Raw genomic sequence first — 20,312 nt, 5'->3', positions numbered from 1 at the left:
TCAGATGATATTCTCTTGTTAGACATCCCAATCCTGTAAACACATCTTCCTACTCCTCTCGGATTTATTCAGTAATCAATGGTTTTGTGTGCTGTGACACCTTGTAAATTGCTATTGGTACATTCAGGGTTACCTGTTCAGGCTTTAAACTTGCTTCAGCTGAGATGGATGGCTGTTGCATCCCATCTATGATCTGGGACTCTAGATCTTCCTTCTTGCCGTTGCATTGGGCTCTCAGACTAACTTGTCCTCGGTCTGAGTATCATGCCATCATATAGCCTCAACCTTACTTTCAAGGGCTTCATTTTTGGATTGCCATGTTGAGCCACTTTGCGCAGGTCTGTGAAGGTCATGATGTTGCTGACATACCAGTGTCTGTCTGGCACATCATGTTCGCTTGATACTGTCCTTCTGCGGTTATTATTGTAACTGTCACATGCTGGACAGAACCAACTTGTTCTATGACGTGTAGTGCTTCATCAGCCTCTTCTGCTGACATCTCTCCTGTGGCTATCTGTTTAGGCTTGTTTGCTTCTTTCCAGCCAAACACTTGTGTGCAAAATGATTTGGCTCCTTGCAGTTAAAACACTACTTTCCCCGTGCTGGGTAATCCATCTTTTCTTTCGTATGATGTTGTTCGCAGTATTTGCATCTTACCCTTTGTCTGCAATTGCTCTGCTCTTTCAGCCTGAAATGTCTGTCAGCATAATGTATCTCCTGGTCTGTTCTGCCATAATGCGCTCTACCTGATGTTTTATAAGCTCTGCATTTCTACACACGTCTATTGCTTTCCTGAGTGTACGTTTCTCTTCTTTCAGTAAACTTGCTCTCACTGAGGGGTCTCGCAGGTCTAAGACTATTTGATCTTTAATCAGATCACCTTTTAGCTTCCCAAATTCATTTGATTCTGCCAGAAGTGTTTCTGCAGTCACATACTGATCTATTGTTTCCTTTTCATCCTGAGTTCTAGTGTTGAATACATAGCGTTTATAAGTAATGTTCACTCAGGATGCAAAATGTGCATTCAAGGCTTTTAAAATCTCTTTTTCCTTTGTTCATCGGTTAGATTTAATACAATTTGTAGCAGTCCTATCCCAGCAGTGTTAGAAGCATTGCTGCTATTATTAGTTCTGGCTTGTTAATTAACTCTGTTGCCCGCTTGTAGTTTTGCCATTACAAGTGGAAAAAACTGCCAGTTCTGCCACAAATCACCTGTCATTTCTACCAGAAAAAGGAAGGGAAAGTTTGCAAACATGTTCACTCACCCATGTTCATTCATTTTACTTGCAGCCTTTGATTTGTTTCCTTTTCCTTGTGTTTTTTTAGCAGCTTTTAGCAGGTTTGAATATTCCTGTGTGCCTTTCTGAGCCGTGACATCGCTGCAGAATTTTCAGAGCTTCAAAACTCTATTTTAGATCCACTTCTGACACCATGGGCGGAATTCTTCCAAAATGAAACTAAGTGTGGGGGCGAGCAGTTTCGCCAGCACCCAGTCTGCTACCTGTGATGGTGCCTGATTCTGCGCTTGGAGCCTCATGAACTATGTAGAGAAGCGTTTTGCTCCAATGAACTGCTGGGTCAGGAGCTGATTCGTCCTTCCACCCTCAGCTAATGGGTTCAAAGGTCCAGGCACCATGTTTAAACACCAGTCCAACACGCAATCTCAATCTCTCCAGCCCACCAGAGATGTCTGCAACCCATAAGAGAAAGGCCGAGAGCCTCAGGACAAAGTCTGCACCCTGCCTCACCCACCAGGCCCTTCAGGCCTTGGTCAGATGGCATGGGCTCTACCCTACAGGTGGCTGCAGGAAGTACAGCAGCCTCACCTCTCCAGCCTGGTGACACCCGCACCCGAAGTGGCACCCAATGCAGGAAGTGGATGAATGATCTTATCCGCTCCGCCAGGGTAAGTCATCCTTCAACACCTTCTAATATCAAACTCTCATCATGGCATCATGCACTCAAACAGCTGCTCTCTTCAGGGGTCTCACAACAATCATTAGCAGGGGACACATATCAACACTCACTCTCTCCCCGAGACTTCCACCTCACCACCATCCCATCGATCATGTTGCTCACACTCCATCCTCTGGCCCTTCTGGGCTCACCACACACAGGGGACATGCATCTCACCCAACATCTGCTCCCTCCCTTTTCATCAGTTGCCTCTCTTTCTTCTTCATACAGGCCAAGCTGGAGCACAACAGGCACGAGAGAACACAGACCGGGGGAGGGACATCCGACATCATTCCCCTCAGTGAGTTTGAGGAGGCTGTAGCCGAGCTGACTGGGGTAGGACAGGGATCGCCCCTGTGGGGAAGGGGAGATCAGCCTCTCCCAGCAACGAAGTACGGATCACAGCTCCATCACTTCACCAAATCCTGTGAGTCACATGCAGCCTTATCTAGCTCATCGTCATGAACTGAAACTCTTTCCAATTTTCTAGGCACAAGCACATCGAGGCCCCCAGGCCAGTCCAGCATCAGTGTGATCCCCGGGACCTCATCTGAAGAGGAATCTCCAGAAGAACCGTGATGACACTCTCACACCCGCCACCAGATCAAAGGGTAGGATTTCCCGGCCAGCGAGTGGGGGGTGGGACCCCGCGTCACTTCAATTTTCAGGTCGATGGGGGCGAATCAGCTGTGCGCCCACCAACCTGTCAAAGGCCTATTGAGGCCATTTAAAAACTAATTGCAGTGGTTAAAGGACCTGCCTGTCCAACCTTAAGGCTGGTGGGCAGCCGGGAGCCCTGGCGGGCTTCGGAGAAAGCATTAAACCTCATCCACGGGCAGGATGAGGTTTCATGAAGATTTTAAAAAATTGAATTAAAGTTTAACTAAAAGTGATGGACATGTCCCAACCCATGTGACAGTGTCACATGAGAAGACATGTCAGGGAAATTTTATTTTTCTATTTTTAACCTTTTTGAATTTGGTGCCGATCTCCCTGAGGCAGCGCTTAGCCTCAGGGAGATGAATGCGATCTTTCCTGCGCATGTGTGCAAAACAGCACACTCTTAGCTTAGGGAATCCCCCCCCCACCCCCCCCCGACCTGTACAGAGAGCACATAACGCTTCCAGGCGGACATCACGCTGGGCAGGCCTTTATTGGCCCGCCCACATAAAATGGTGGCACGCCCCTGATCGACGGCGCCGAACGGAGGCACCCCTGCATGCGCCTGCTCCTGAACTTCCCCCCCCAACGGGGGGAAAATTCTGCCCAAAGACACATACATTGGTGGGGCACAGCTGTAGGTTAGGCTCGGGCTCACTTTCTGGGGAACACCTCACTGACACATCCCGGCAGCAGTCAGAGGCAGGATCAGCCCAGGTCTCCGGCACTCGGAGGGCTGCTGGAGAACAGCCACTCGCTCAGTCCGAGTCAGATGATGAGCCTCTGGAAGAGGCCACCAGCTCAATGCTGGAGATGCAACAACAGGCGGCAGAACATCAGCCAGAGATTCAGCAGTCACTTAGCAGACTAGAGCAAACGATGGAGGAGTCTGTCCATGTTCTGTCTGATGTCGTGGCTCTGAGGTCACCATAGGAAGGCTGGCGATCACCATGGAGACCTTGGTCCATCAGGTCTTGCTGGATTTACGCTGGGCCCTGCACTCCATGGCCACACACCCTGGTGGGCACCATCAGGATGTAGGCGACATGGGGATGAGGCACCTTAACCCCCTCTCCAGGTGCACCATCTCCTGCAGGAGTCAGGGTGGGGCCCTCGGACACCCACAGGGGGGATGAGCATCAGCCAGACACCCTGGGGGCCTCCTCTCAGGACACTCCAAGGCTGTGCAGCCGCTCACAGCCCCCTCTGCCTCTGACCCCACCCACTCCAGCTTCTCAGACCGCCAAGGACGCTTCTGTCCCTGAGCAGGTGACCCTTATCAGGCCGGGGCCCTTCAGGTCAGGGGCCACCAGAGGACGTCTGCCAAGGTCATCACAGACATCAGGACGTTGTAGTCAGCAGCTGCCTCCACCTCTGCTGCAGATGTTGGAGCTGCACCCAGGCCTAGCGGTGGGTTAGGAAGGTTAAAAAAAATTGATGTCACTTTCGGGTCATGGGCATGCTGGACATGTAAATAAGTTGCACTTTTGTTAATACATTTGATGATTTTGTGAATGTTCCTGTCAACTGTTGTGATTTTGTACTTGGGAACCCTCTTATTTCCAGGTTTAGCCTTCCTCGCACTCAGTGATAGTGTCCCATTGTGAGATTCACATCCCTGTGATGTCAACCTCAGTTAAACTAGTCTCCGCACCCCTTGTGTGATGTCAGGGAGATGTGTTTAAATCTTTATTTGAAGTGTGTGATGTAAGCGTTTCTAACCCTTCTTCCTCAGGAAACACCTTTGAGTGAGGGCAGCTCATCAGCATCGATAATCTAGAGACATTTGTGTCTCCTCAGTGATAGCGGCAGAAGAAAAGAGAAGCCCAGGAGGAGGAGATCCCTCGGCATGTCCACATCTCAGTCACAGCCGTGTTTGTGTCATTAGACGGTGGTGAAGGTTTCAAGTCTCCACTTGCATCGCTCTTGTTCCTCAGTGGACTGTCAGTTCCCAGAGTGATCTCACTCACAGGGCCCCACCGACCAAAGCAAAGATCATGCCCTGGCGATTCATGAGGCCAGAATGTGCAAGTGTGAATATGGGACTCGTTCTCACTGCAAGTGGGTGGACATCCCCTGAGATAAAAAAAGGTGGCATTGAGGACTGGGAGAGATGTGGCCATATTCCCTCACTTAACTTTACTCTTCCTGGAACCTGTCAGCGATTAACATATCACGGGCACGTCTCCCACATCTTCCTTCATCATGATCGCGCTCATACTGACCCTCATCAGCCTCCTAAGGTTCCTGGGCCTCTGGATCTTCATCCTCCGATGAGCTCTCCTCCACCCCCAGCTCATCCTCTGGCAGGAGTTCACCTCTTTGCATAGCCAGATTGTGAAGGGTGCAACACATTGCAATGATGCAGAAACCCCATCGGGAGTGTATTGGAGTGAACCACCTGAGTCTTCAGAAGCCCTGTGGTCCGCTCTATAAGGGAATGTGTTGAGCCGTGAGCAGCATTGTACCTCTCCTCAGAATTACTCTGAAGATAACACACCAGTGTAGTCAGCCAGTGTTTCAGTGGGTAGCCCTTATCTCCAAGCAGCTATCCTCAAAAATCTCAGGCACCTAGGAGTGACTCAGGATGTAGGAGTCATGGAAACTCCCAGGGTACCAGGAACAAACGTACAGTATGTGTTTCTGGTGATCACACACCAGTTGTACGTTGATGGAATGATAGCCCTTGCGGTTTATAAACATTAGGGGCTGTTGCCATGGAGCCCGTATAGCCACTGGGTGCAGTCCATTGCACCCTGCACTCTTGGGAAACCTGAGATGGCGGCGAATCCGGTGAATCTTGCAGCCTGTCTATCTTCATCCAGAACAAACCTGGCATAATGATGGGCCTTCCTGTAAAGGGCATCTGTGACCTCCTTTATGCATCAATGTGTTGCGGACTGAGAGATGCTGCACAGGTTGTCTGCTGATCCTTGGAAAGAATCAGAGGCCAAGAAACTAAGTGCAGCGGTCACCTTCAAAGCCACTGGCTGGAGATACTCTCCAAATCCACATGGTGTCAGATCTTCACGAAGAACGTAGCATATGTGATGTTCCAGATCTAGGGACAAGCGCAGATAAGCACGGCATTGCGTCTCACTCATTTGTAAATAGGAGACTCTTGGACAATAGGTCTGGCGATTTGCCCTCATTGCCTGGGGGTCACCTCCTGACCCTCCTGTTCATGCTGCGGCTCCCTTGACCATGTCCCTCCTGCTGGAGATGTGCACGGAGTCGCCTCTCCCTCTTTCACCTCCTCCATTACATTAGGACGCTGTCAAAAGCAGCATTGAGCCCTGGATCCAAATCTGCTTTTGCCTTTTCTCTGAAAGGAAACATTGAAGACATTAATGATTCAAGGGGCAAGAAAGTGAAGCTCAGAAGATGAAACATTTGGAGACTGTAAAGCTCCATAGTTTTTCCTGCCCTACTTGCATGATGGCTGATGCTGCCTTGTCCCTGAGACACTAGCGCACACATCGAGGTGACCAAGATGGCATCACAGATAGGTAACATCCTGAGGCCTGTGTAGGATACTAAAGTTTCAGTGAGACAAGTGACCCAACCTAGCTCTGTACTCCAATCTCTGATGTGGCATTTTAATGACCAATCAGTTGCTCATGGTCAATGAGTGGATGCCCTTTGGCCCATTAGGAGTTTCAATTCTGGTGAACATGTGACAGGCCTTCACTGATGGAATGTCATATATGATACAGCTGTGCCTCCTTCACTACTGCCTGCATTCCCAAATTCTACATTCCGATGTGTTACTCTTGAGATGAGCGACTGTGATGTGAAGCCACTGAGTTCTGAGTCGCCCTTTAACAGCACTAATGAAACCATTGGTTTTCAGTGACTTTCATCACAAGGAGGTCTTCCTCCTTTCTCTCTAAACAAACCCCTGCTCACTCCTGCGGCAACAAGAGGTTAGAGGACGGCCTCAGAAAGGCCCCTTCATGTTCGCCCTTCCCCTGACTGCCATTCCACAGCCTTCCCTCCCCGTTGCCCCCTCGTGTTCCCCTTCCCTCTCACTGCCATTCCACAGCCTTTCCTCTCCTTTGCCCCCATCGTGTCCGTTAACCCACCCCCTCACCTCACAGCCCTCCCCGGGTGGAAATGTTAGTGTCTGAAAGCGGAGGCCTTCATGAGGACCACAGCACAGCGGTATTCCTCTGGACAGTGAAAGCAAAGAGAAGGAGCAGACCAACCCTAAACCCCAACAGAGCAGCGTTCATTGCAACAAAACCAGAGCAGCGCTATGGCATGTATGTTCACTCACCCCGACATTACCAACGAACTGAGGTCCGACTTGTGCAGCCAGCCCTTTACAAATGGGTTTGAGGCTGATGTAATTATCCCGCTGGTGTGACGGAAGATTGGAAGGCATGGGAAGATTTTACAGAGTAAAGGTCCCTCTACACTGTCCCATCAAACACTCCCAGGACAGGTACAGCACTGGGTTAGATACAGAGTAAATCTCCCTCTACACCGTCCCCATCAAACACTCCCAGGACAGGTACAGCATAGGGTTAGATACAGAGTAAAGCTCCCTCTACACTGTCCCCATCAAACACTCCCAGGACAGGTACAGCACGGGGTTAGATACAGAGTAAAGCTCCCTCTACACTGTCCCCATCAAACACTCCCAGGACAGGTACAGCACGGGGTTAGATACAGGGTAAAGCTCCCTCTACACTGTCCCCATCAAACACTCCCAGGACAGGTACAGCACAGGGTTAGATACAGAGTAAAGCTCTCTCTACACTGTCCCCATCAAACACTCCCAGGACAGGTACAGCACGGGGTTAGATACGGAGTAAAGCTCCCTCTACACTGTCCCCATCAAACACTCCCAGGACAGGTACAGCACAGGGTTAGATACAGAGTAAAGCTCCCTCTACACTGTCCCCATCAAACACTCCCAGGACAGGTACAGCACGGGGTTAGATACAGAGTAAAGCTCCCTCTACACTGTCCCCATCAAACACTCCCAGGACAGGTACAGCACGGGGTTAGATACAGAGTAAAGCTCCCTCTACACTGTCCCCATCAAACACTCCCAGGACAGGTACAGCACGGGGTTAGATACAGAGTAAAGCTTCCTCTACACTGTCCCCATCAAACACTCCCAGGACAGGTACAGCACGGGGTTAGATACAGAGTAAATCTCCCTCTACACTGTCCCCATCAAACACTCCCAGGGCTGGTACAGCACAGGGTTAGATACAGAGTAAAGCTTCCTCTACACTGTCCCCATCAAACACTCCCAGGGCAGGTACAGCACGGGGTTAGATACAGAGTAAAGCTTCCTCTACACTGTCCCCATCAAACACTCCCAGGACAGGTACAGCACGGGGTTAGATACAGAGTAAAGCTTCCTCTACAATGTCCCCATCAAACACTCCCAGGACTGGTACAGCACGGGGTTAGCAATTTTTGTATTCATTCATGAATGTGGGCTTTGCTGGCTCGACCAGCATTTATTGCCCATCCCTAATTGCCCTTCAGAAGGCAGTGGTGAGCTGCTTCTTGAACCACTACCATCCACGCGGTGTAGTACACCCCCAGTGCTGTTAGGATGTGAGCTCCTTCAGTGACAGTGAAGGAACAGCGGTATTTTTCCAAGTCAAGATGGTGAGTGACTTGGAGGGGAATTTATGGTGGTGTTCCCATCTATCTGCTGCCCTTGTCCAGGTTGTAGAGGGGGAGGTGGGGGCCGGGGGGTTGGGGGGGGGCGGGGGGGGGCGGTGGGGGAGGGGTGTGTGGGGGTGGTGGGGTGCCGGTGGTGCCAAACATCCGGGCCTGGGGGCTAGGAGGTGTCTGGGATCGTTGTTTTCAATAGATTTCTCAAATCATCCACTGAGCAGCCAGAGCTTCAGACCTGAAAGACCGGCTTTAAAAAAATTGGAACTATTCAGCTGAAGTTTCCGATTTTTTAAAGCCGGTCTGTCAGGTCAGTTTTACTAGTTGCTGCGTTGCTGCTTCTGACCTTCAGGCAACTTCGTGATTCTGAATTTTTTTTTTTAAAAAAGCCCGTCAGAAAACCATGAAGCTGCCCATTGGTCAACAGCAGCAGCAGCAACTGTCAGGAGAGTGATCTCGGTTAAAAAGTGGTAAGTGAAATCCCTGTGATTTTAGAAGCAATTGGATGTTGTGTGTGTATGTGTGTATATGTGTGTGTGTGCGTGTGTCTGTGGGAGGGAGATTGAGGGGGTGGGGCAGGTTGGGGGGCTGGAGTTAGAGGCTGGAGGGGTGGGGCAGGTTGAGGAGGGGGGGTTGGTTTTGGGAGACGAATGGAATTTGCAGGGGAGGGTGGTAGGGGGAGGCTGGACTGCTGAGGGTGTGGTTGAGAGGGGTGGGGAGATGTTGTTGGAGGAGGGGTTGGGGGGAAGTTGAGGGGGTGGGGGAGGTTGTGGGAGTGAGCGGGGGAGGTTGGAGGTGGGGAAAGTTGTGTGGGAGGGGGTGGGGGAGGTTGTGGGAGGAGACAGGGGAGGTTGGAGGTGGGGAAAGTTGTGTGGGAGGGGGTGGGGGAGGTTGTGGGAGGGGGCAGGGGAGGTTGGAGGTGGGGAAAGTTGTGTGGGAGGGGGTGGGGTAGGTTGTGGGAGGGGGCAGGGGAGGTTGGAGGTGGGGGAAGTTGCGTGGGAGGGGGTGGAGGAGGTTGTGGGAGGGGGTGGGGGAGGTTAGGATGTCAGGGATGTTGGGTGGGAGAGGGCGTGGGAAGTTGGGGGTGTCGGGAAGGTTGTGGGTGGGGGGGAGGGAGGTTGGAGGGGTGCGGGGGGGAGGTTGTGTTGGAAGGGTGCAGAGGGAAGGTTAGAAGGGAGGTTGATGTGGGAGCTTTAACTCCCACCAATTGTTGTTCCCCAACCACCTCTGTGTTCGCTGACCTCCACTGGCTCTCAGTCAAGCAAGATTTTTAAATTCTTGTCCTTGTTTTCAAATCTCCTCCTTGTCTCTGTAATCTCCATCCAACTTCCTGAGATATCTGCACTCCTCTATTTCTGCCCTCTTGAGCATCCCTGTCTTTAATTCCTTTAATTCACCATTACTCGATGTGCCTTCAGTAGCCAGGGTCCTAAGCTCTGGAACTCCCTCTCTAAATCTCTTTACCTCACTTTTCTCTCTTAAAGCCTACCTCTTTGACCAAAATTTTGGTCATCAGACCTAATCTTTCCTTATGTTGCTTGGTGGTATATTTTATTTTGCAATGCCTCTGTGAAGAGCTGTTGGACATTTTATAATGTTAAAGCGGTATATAAATCAGAGTTGCTCATTCTTTTGTTCCCTGGAGAAGATCCTTGTATTTCATGATCAATGCATGTTCTGAATTCTGTTACCATCCTTGCAAATAACGTTTGTACCTTCTGCAGTGCCTCAAGATCCCTGCTGCAATATGGAACCCAGAACTACTTCAGTAAGTCTGGTCTATCTAAGGTTCTTGGGGCACTCTCGATCACAATGCCTCTACCAATCAGAGTTCACTTGCCAACCAATCAGCACTCTCTTTCCATACGGTATAAATATGTTGTTCCCAAAGACATTGGTATTTTCTTGCGAATTGTCCTATTGAGTGAAAGACGAGAAGCTTTGACACGAATGTCTTTTTTTCAGCAATACTGAAGTTCTGTAATACCAAACAACTAAGATTCTATATAAATTCAACATTGTATTACTTTCAGAGTTTCTGTCCTGAGAAACATTTACCCCCTGTTCTGACCCACCTTCTGCTGGTATATTTGTGTGGGTACCTTTCATTGTCTGTTGGGCAGCTCTTTCCCATGTTATTCTGCCCAGATGTGATGGTTTGCCTGAAGCCAGTGCTCCTTGGGAACATCTCTCTGACTTTATACAAAACATCAACTTATTCATTAGTCCATATTTCTTTAGGAAGAGGTTATGTTTACATTCATACCTGTCATTTTTCTTGAACTGTTCAAAAATGTTACCTCAACAACATCTCAAACTGCATCATCCCGTGAGAGGCCAGTTCTAATGAGATACGGGTAAGATTGATTGGTACAAGGTTTATTCACTACAAGCAACAGAGGAGCTCTTAAAACTGTGTGACACAGCAGCACAAAAAGTGTTTTACTTCTGCAAATATTCAGTATTCTCAGCCCCGCAGGTACTGACCCATGTTGGGGTACAGATCCCCCTCCACTGTGCAGGCACTTACCCTATTGCCGCAGAAGTTCAAATACTGCAGCTGTTTAACTGCTGCAGATTTTTTGGACCATTACTTGTGTACTCCGCAGCATCGGATTTGAGGGGTACTCCAAAGATGCGCTGGGGAATCCCTCTGGGAAGTTCCCAGGTAAGGGTTTGCATGGTAATTGCCCAGAGGTGCACACTTCCTCTGGTCAATTGCGCTGCGCTGGGAACCATCCGAAAATGTGGTCTAAATTGCAAACTTTGGATGGTTCCGCCAGGGTTACACCAGCAGTTCTCAGAAACAGTTAGAAGAATTAAAACCTCCTCTAACTTCCGGGCAGCTATTGTAAAGATCCAGACCGACCCTGTGGGACTACCGCCACATCCACAATCATCCCCCCCCAGCCACAGGACTCACCCCACCCCCCGAAACCCCAACCCCTTGATCCCCCAACGCGCCCAACCCCGCTCCCCATGCCCCCAACCTCCGACATCCCCAACCCACCCGACCTCCAAATGCCCAACCTCCGACCTCCGATCCCTCACCTCCCCCGACCTCCAAACCCCCACCTACCCTGACCTCCGACAACCCCACCCCATTCCTCCGATATCCCCCTCAGACCACGAAACCCCCCAAACTGCCTCCCCGAACTTCGGAACCCCTGCCCCCACCCCTCCAGACCTTGGACCCACCCCCACCTACCCCTGCACCTCTGACCCAGTCCCACCAGACCTCCGACTCCCACCCATACACCCGGATCTTGGACTCCACCCTACTCCTCATGGACTCCCAAACCCCCAACTCCACCCCACCGGATCTCCAATTGACCTCACCCCCTGTCCTCATAACCCGCTCTGACACACCCCTAATCTCAGACCCCTCTCCCCCTCACTGCCCCCCAAGATCTCGAATCAGCCCTCCACTCCCTAAGGAGATCCGATCCCCCCACCCACCGGGCTTCCAACTGGCACCCCCCCCCTTCCCCACCTCACCCCCACATCCCCGGACTGCCGCCTGACACCCCGGGCATCCCCAACGCCCAAATCCTACCCACTCACCTTAGACACTTATCTTCCTCTGGCCTGTCAATTTCCCCGGCCTTTTAAATTTACCTGCTTTATGGCAGCAAGTGTAGTAAAAAAGGGAGTGTGGCCCTGCTTGAATCTGTTGGAGCTGCACTTCACTGGGGCCTGTGAGGGGTCTTTTGATGCAGGCCCCAAGCAGCTCCGGCAAACGGAAGGGTCGGCATAATTTTCAAGACCAGGTAAGTGTGGATCTATTTCTTCTAATTCCTGCGGCAGCGGTTTCCGACACTAACTGGAAATTACGGCCCATTAAGTGCCGCAGAGCATCAAGCGCTGTAATAAAAACAGAAAATGCTGGAAATATGTAGCTGGTCAGGCAGCACCTGTGAAGAGAGAGACAGAGTTAGTGTTTCAGATCAATGACCTTTTATCAGAACTGGGAAAAGTTATAGATGAAATAGGTTTTGTGTAAGGGGTGGGTGGGACAAGGACAAAAGGAAGGTCTGTGGAAGACAGGAGAGATTGAACAACAGAAGAGTTAGTCTTTCAGGGCCAGAGTGAATGGAGATGGGGTAAGAAAAGAAACAAAGAAACAATTGACTTTTACACAACTGGAATGTCCTGTCACATTCCCTTGACCAATTCCATGGACACCCTGCCTGAGGAGTTCATTCAATGGATACAGTAATGTTGCCAAATTTGCTATGAATGGGACATAATAATTAACTCAGCCCAAAAATGATCCGAGTTTAGAGATATTTTGAGGGTGTGGCACAATTCTTATTGTTTGAACCTTACTCTCGGTAGATTGTAATCCATCTTTGTCTACCCTGTGACCCAGAAACTCCAGAGTTCTGAAACATTTCACGTGTGTGTGCCTTCGCCCGAACTCCAGGCTTTTCCAAATGTTGGAGCCCTTTATTCAGCCTCTCGTCATGGCTCTGCCTGTTTGGAGCTGAACTAAGTATGATATCCAGACGGCTCACTACTGCCTGAGTCCAAACTCACCCCTTGGAAAATTCCAGGGCTGAAGGAACACCAAATGGCAGCCTCTGAAACTGAAATAGACCCATGGGTACATTACTAATCAAATGTGACTTAGACTCATCGTCTAACTCAAGTTGCTGATAAACAATTGTCAGGCTTGGCTTTGAAAAAATCTGTCCCCTGGACAACATTGTGAACAGATCCTCTATGTTTGGTGACGTACCGGGTGGATTACATTAGAGGACCTGATTTACGGTTACCTTATAATCCCCACTTATTCTTACACTACCATCTGACTTTGGTATTACTGCTGTGGAGTAGCCCAATTACTCTGTTCTCCTTTAGACAAATGGCCCATATCTTCTGGTCTCTGGATCATCAGAAACTGCATGTGTGACCCAAGATGCATGTTGGGCCCCTGCGGAAGTCCAGATACGCTGACCTTCATGCAAATTGACCAGGAAGTTTGAACTTCCAACAGGCAATTCCCCTGCTACCCGGAACTATCCGCGAATGTCTCCACCTCTGAGTTAGAGTTGGAGACTTTGACAGCTCCAATTTACTTACCTGTATAGTTACCCAGGAAATGTTAGATTAAAAAACCCCTTGTCCATTCCTGGGTAACTACGGAACTGACCCCCATTCACACACACTGATGCTCCCCATGGTTCCCCCTTGAACCCCCTCATCCTGGACCCGACCTGTCAACTCCTCCCGACCATGCTAACCCCAACTGCCCAACTACGGCTCCTGAACCAACCAGACTACCTCTACTTACCTACTCACCTACCTACCTACTCACCTAACTACCTGCCACCCTACCCACCTGCCACTTGACCCACATGCTACCCTACCCACATATCATTCTACCCATCTACCAACCCACCCACCCAGTTACCTTACCCTCCTACCCACCCTACCCCTTGACTCATTCACACTGGACATTTAAAGTGCCATAAAAAGAGGGCCGTGTCCAGTCCTCTCCCAATGCTAAAGCAGCGATGGAGTTCTCTGATGGACTGTATGTTCTGCATTTCTGGGGAATCTGGGCTCTGGACACCCATCAGGCTGCAGAAAAGTACAGTCAGAGCAGCAATCCGACTGTGATTGCCGGTTCATGGACGATCCAGGCCAATGTTCTCAGTCTCAAGTCTTTTCAGTTCCTGCTCCACTTTCTCCCTTAGAGCAAAGGGCACTGGATGAGACCTACAGTAAACTGGCCCTTGTGTTCCACTGAACCTGTACTTTAGCCTTGTATCCTTGAATCGGTTTGCCATTTTCACTAAACACCTGGGGGCAAAGCTCATTCCAATTTAAACTTATGTGCTGTTAACTAGTTTTATCCTAATAAGGTTGGTTTTTCACCATTCTCTACAATGATGGGCAATTTTGCACATTACTCCTTGTATATGACTGGCATTTACACACTTCCCATAATGGGGATTTTCTCTTCTCCATAACTTGGTAATTCTATGTGTTACAGACAGGGGAGAGAGGCTAATTGAACTCCTTTATTTTCCTTGCCATCTGTACGTAAGCAGAGGTGTATTAATTTTTGAGACAGGCTCTGGTGTGTTCCCCCAGACCCTCGGTTTGTGAAGTCAATTTTAAAGTGACTCACAGCAAACTCTCTTTCGGGTTAAATCAGAAGTATTGTTCATCATACATTCAAACCTGGGGGGTGGTCGTCGAAACTACATACACACACAAAAGCACACAGGAAGGAGTTGGAAAGAAAAGTTTTATAACTAGGAATAACTTAAAACAAAAACCCGAAAAATATGGATATAAATTCACAAGCATGTCCAAGTCCGTGAGGGTTCCTTCATGGAGGAGTTAAAGTTCAGGCGGATTCAGCTAGCTGAATGCAGGAGTTGCAGAATTCCTTTAAAGTTGGTGATGATGCAGTGAGACAAGGTTAGTACACAGTGGCTTGGCTTGGTCTGCTCCACAGGCAGTGACAGGAATCTCCTGAGAACCAGGCTTTGAGGAGGTTTAGACTTGAGGCAGGCTTTGTTGTCAGCCTGGAGTCCTGCTCTGGTATTGACAGGCTGGATATTAAACAGCAGACAGCCCTGGGATTCCAGGAATGTAACATTAAAACTTTCCAAAAGCTAATTGAGCTGAGGTCATGTGGAGTTGCCCATTGATAAGTCAGTTTCAGGGTAACAATCAGTTTCTTTGCTTCTGGTCAAAATCCATCGTTCACCTTAGGAGATAGATGACGATTATTAGCACCTCTGCAGCTAACACAAGTTTTCATGGCTCTCTCTTTGTTATACCAGGCCGAGAGACAGACCGTCTGCTGTTCCCTTATGTTGTTGATTGTAATGGGCCCACACCATGATAGGTGTGAAATTCCACAAAGATGAGAGTTAAGCTTTGTCCTGTAATTACTGTTGGAAGTTTCCAGAACTGTAGCCAAATTGCGAATCATATGATCGATAGCAGCCATGTGATTTAGTCCAGTGCAATCCGTTTTTAAATAAACAGAAGGTAAGGTTTGATTTAAACAGTTTATGATCTCTTTCATGTCTTATGGACATGACATTTGCTTGATTTCTCCAGCTGATGCTGACTCAATATTTTATGGTAGAGCGATTCAGGAATCACACTAACTGATGCGCCTGTGTCAACCTCCATGTTTATCAGATCTCCATCTCAACGCTACTTGGACTGCTGGACATCCTTGGGTCACAACCGACTCCTCATCGAACTGGTGTTGTTTGACAGCCGTGTGCAGTGACTGCCTTTTCCTCCAGCCAGTGTTTTCTCTGTTTATATTCTTTCGCCATGTCTTGGCAAGATGATCCTTCTCCTTGCAGCAAGAGCACTCTGTCTTCACAGATGGACAACTTTGTGCCCAATATTGGCCTAAGCAATGGTAACAGCACATTTCTGTACCTTTGCTCCCACTAACTGTTGTCGTTAGGGCCTTCTGCTTCCTCAGCTTCACCTTAGTTACTTCAGCAGAAGACTGGCAGTTGTTAACTCTGACTTCTCTTGAGTCGCATTCTGCTATGTCCATGGACAATGCTGTTTGGCGAGACATGTCAACTTTAACTTTAGCAATGTTAGCAACTTAGTGTGAATGTGTTCACTTTTTAAACTGCACACAAATCTGTCCCACAATGTTCTACATACAAACATACGAATTAGGAGCAGGAGCTGGCCATTTGGTCCCTTAAGCCTGGTTCACCATTCAGTAAGACCATGGCTGATCTGATTATGGCCTCAACTCCACATTCAATGACCCTGCCTCCATTGCTCTCCATGGAAGACAGTTCCAAAGATTCTTGACCCTCTGGGAGAAGAAATTTCTTCTCATGTCTGTCTTAAATAGGAGACCCCTCATTTCCAAACTGTGTCCCTTATTTTGGGTCTCTCCCACAAGGGGGTGATTTTAATTATTTTAAGTTATTTTAATTATTTTAAGTTCCCTTTCACTTCCTGGTTTACAATTATTTCTGGGATGTTATTTGTATCTGCTACAGTGAAGACAGACACAGAGTCTGACACAGACATAGAGTCCATTATAAAAGATTTAATAGCTGAGCACTTGGAAAACATGACAGAATCAGACAGAGTCAGCATGGATTTACAAAAGGGAAATCATGCTTGACAAATCTACTGGAATTTTTCAAGGATGTAACTAGTAGAGTTGATGAGGGGAAGCCAGTGGATGTGGTTTATTTAGACTCTCAGAAGGCTTTCAACAAAGTCCCACATAAGAGATTGGCGTGTAAAATTAAAGCACATGGGATTGGGGGTAGTGTATTGAGATGGATAGAAAACTGGTTGGCAGACAGGAGACAAAGAGTAGGAATAAACGGGTCTTTTTCCAAATGGCAGGCAGTGACTAGTGGGGTACCGCAGGGATCGGTGCTGGGACCCCAGTTATTCACAATATATATTAATGATTTAGATGAAGGAACTAAATGTAATATCTCCAAATTTGCAGATGACACAAAGCTGGGTGGGAGGGTGAGCTGTGAGGAGGATGCAGAGATGCTTCAGTGTGATTTGGACAAGCTGAGTGAGTGGGCAAATGCATGGCAGATGCAGTATAATGTGGATAAATGTGAGGTTATCCACTTTGGTAGCCAAAACAGGAAGGCAGATTATCTGAATGGCTATAAATTGAGAGAGGGGAATGTGCAATGAGACGTGGGTGTCCTTGTACACCAGTCGCTGAACGTAAGCATGCAGGTACAGCAGGCCTTAAAGAAGGCAAATGGTATTTTGGCCTACATAGCCAGAGGATTCGAGTACAGGAGCAGGGATGTCTTGCTGCAATTGTACAGGGCCTTGGTGAGACCACACCTGAAATATTGTGTGCAGTTTTGGTCTCCTTATCTGAGGAAGGATGTTCTTGCTATCGAGGGAGTGCAGCAAAGGTTTACCAGACTGATTCCTGGGTTGGCGGGACTGACATATGAGGAGAGATTGAGTCGGTTAGGATTGTATTTGCTGGAGATCAGAAGAACGAGGGGGGAAATCTCATAGAAACCTATAAAATTCTAACAGGACTAGACAGGGTAGATGCAGGAAGGATGTTCCTGATGGTGGGGGAGTCCAGAACCAGGGGTCACAGTCTGAGGATATGGGGTAGACTATTTAGGACTGAGATGAGGAGAAATTTCTTCACCCAGAGAGTGGTGAATTAGCTACCACAGTTGAGTTGAGGCCAAAACATTGTATGTTTTCAAGAAGGAGTTAGATATAGCTCTTGGGGTGAAAGGGATCAAAGGGTATGGGGAGAAAGCGGGAGCAGGCTAATGAGTTGGATGATCAGCCATGATCATAATGAATGGCAGAGCAGGCTCGAAGGGCTGAATGGCCTCCTCCTGCTCCTCGTTTCTATGTTTCTATGTTCCTATGTTAAATATTTGCTGAATTTATCCACCATTTCCTTATTTTTCATTAATTCCCCATTCTCAATCTCTAGAGGACCAACACTCACTTTTTTTCCTTTTTAAATACATGTATAAACTCTTAATATCTGTTTTTATATTTCTTGCTAGTTTTCTCTCATCCCCTAATTTTCCCTCCTTTTTAATCTTTTAACAATTCTTTGGTTTTTTTTATATTCTGTTCAATCTTCTGGCCTGCCACTCATATTTGAGGAATTATATACTTTTTCTTTCAATTTGATATCATCTTTAACTTCCTTAGTTAGCCACAGATGGTGTATCCTCCCCCTAGAATCTTTCTTTTGCACTGGAATGCATCTTTTCTGAGTATTCTGAAATATCTCCTTAAATGTCTGCCACTGCATGTCTACTGACCTATCCATTAACCGAATTTCTCAGTTTAGCCAGCTCTGTCCTCACATTCTTATAACGGACCTTTTTAAGTTTAAAATATTAGCCTTAGATCCACTCATCTTTCCCTCAAACTTAATGTGAAATTCATTCATATTATGATTACTGCTACCTGGGGGCACCTTGACAATGAGGTCATTAATTAATCCTATCTGATTGCCCATTACCAGGTCTAGTATAGCCTCTTCTCTGAAACTGTCCCAAAAACACTCCATGAACTCATCACCCAGGCTACCTTTGCCAATCTGATTTGTCCAACCTATTTGTAGATTGAAATCATCCATGATTATAATTGTACTTTCCTCACAAGCTTCCTTTATTTCTTCCCGTAAATTCTGTCCTACAATGTGGTTACTGTTAGGAGGCCTATAAACCACTCCCAGAAGTGACTTTTTACCTTTACTATTTTTCATCTCTATCCAGGTTGATTCTACATCCTGATCTCCAGAACTAAGATCATTTCTCTCTATTGTACTAATGCCATCCTTAATTAACAGAGCTACCCCTCCACTTTTTCCTAGCTTCCTGTCCTTCCTAAATGTTATGTACCTAGAATATTCAGGTCCCAGTCTTTGTCATCGTGCAGTCATATCCCTGTATTGGCTATCAGATCATGAAGATTTATTTCTATTTGTGCTGTCAATTCATCCATTTTGATATGAATGCTATGTGCATTCAGGTACAGAGCCTTTAGTTCTGTCTTCTTACTAATTTTGTAACTTCTAGCCTTATCTGCAGGTTCATTCTTAGGTTTGTACACTCTAGCTGTTTCTGCCACACACTGATCATCATTTCCCTTATTCCTAACTTGCTTTCTTGCCCTGTTTTCTATATTTAATTTATCACATCTTCCCAACCGTGTTCTCTTGCCCCCACTATTTAGTTTAAAGCCCTCTCTACTTCCCTAGTTATATGATTCATCAGAACACTCCACTCCAGCATGGTTCAGATGAAGACTGTCACTTTCACAGAATCATCACACATTGCAGAAGAGGCCCTTCGGTCCATCGAGTCTGCACCAACACATGAGAAACACCTGACCTACCTACCTAATCCCATTTACCAACACTTGGCCCATAGCCTTGAATGTTATGATGTGCCAAGTGCTCATCCAGGTACTTTTTAACCCATCTCCACCACCCTCCCAGGCAGTGCATTCCAGACCGTCACCACCCTCTGGGTAAAAATGGTTTTCCTCACATCCCCCCTAAACCTCCTGCCCCTCACCTTGAACTTATGTCCCCTTGTGACTGACCCTTCAACTAAGTGGAACAGTTGCTCCCTATCCACCCTGTCCATGCCCCTCATAATCTTGTACACCTCGATCAGGTCGCCCCTCAGCCTTCTCTGCTCCAACGAAAACAACTCAAGTCTATCCAACCTCTCTTCATAACTTAAATGTTTCATCCCAGGCAACGTCCTGGTGAATCTCCTCTGCACCCCCTCCAGTGCAGTCACATCCTTCCTATAATGTGGCAACCAGAACTGCACACAGTACTCCAGATGTGGCCTCACCAAGGTTCTATACAACTCTAACATGACCTCCCTACTTTTGTAATCGATGCCTCGATTGATAAAGGCAAATGTCCCATTTGCCTTTTTCACCACCCCACTAACGTGCCCCTCCACCTTCAGAGATCTATGGACACACACACCAAGGACCCTTTGTTCCTCAGAACTTCCTAGTGTCATGCCGTTCATTGAATACTTCCTTGTCAAATTACTCCTTCCAAAGTGTATCACCTCACACTTTTCAGGGCTAAATTCCATCTGCCACTTATCTGCCCATTTGACCATCCTGTCTATATCTTCCTGTAGCCCAAGACACTCCACCTCAATGTTAACCACCCGGCCAATCTTTGTGTCATCCACAAACTTACTAATCCTCCCCCTCCACAAAGTCACCTATGTCATTTATATGACTTACGAATAATAGGGGACCCAGCACAGATCCCTGTGGTACGCCACTGGACACTGGCTTCCAGTCACTAAAGCATCCTTCTGATATCACCCTCTGTCTCCTACAACTAAGCCAATTTTGAATCCACCTTATCAAGTTACCCTGTATCCCATGTGCATTTGCCTTCTTTATAAGTCTCCCATGTGGGACCTTGTCAAAGGCTTTGCTGAAATCCATATAAACTACATCAACTGCACTACCCTCATCTACACACCTGGTCACCTCCTCAAAACATTCAATCAAATTTGTTA

This window comes from Carcharodon carcharias, chromosome 23, assembly GCF_017639515.1.
Source record: "Carcharodon carcharias isolate sCarCar2 chromosome 23, sCarCar2.pri, whole genome shotgun sequence".
NCBI classification, from domain to species: domain Eukaryota; kingdom Metazoa; phylum Chordata; class Chondrichthyes; order Lamniformes; family Lamnidae; genus Carcharodon; species Carcharodon carcharias.
The sequence above is the reverse complement of the archived record's forward strand: the minus strand, read 5'-3'. Positions refer to the sequence as shown.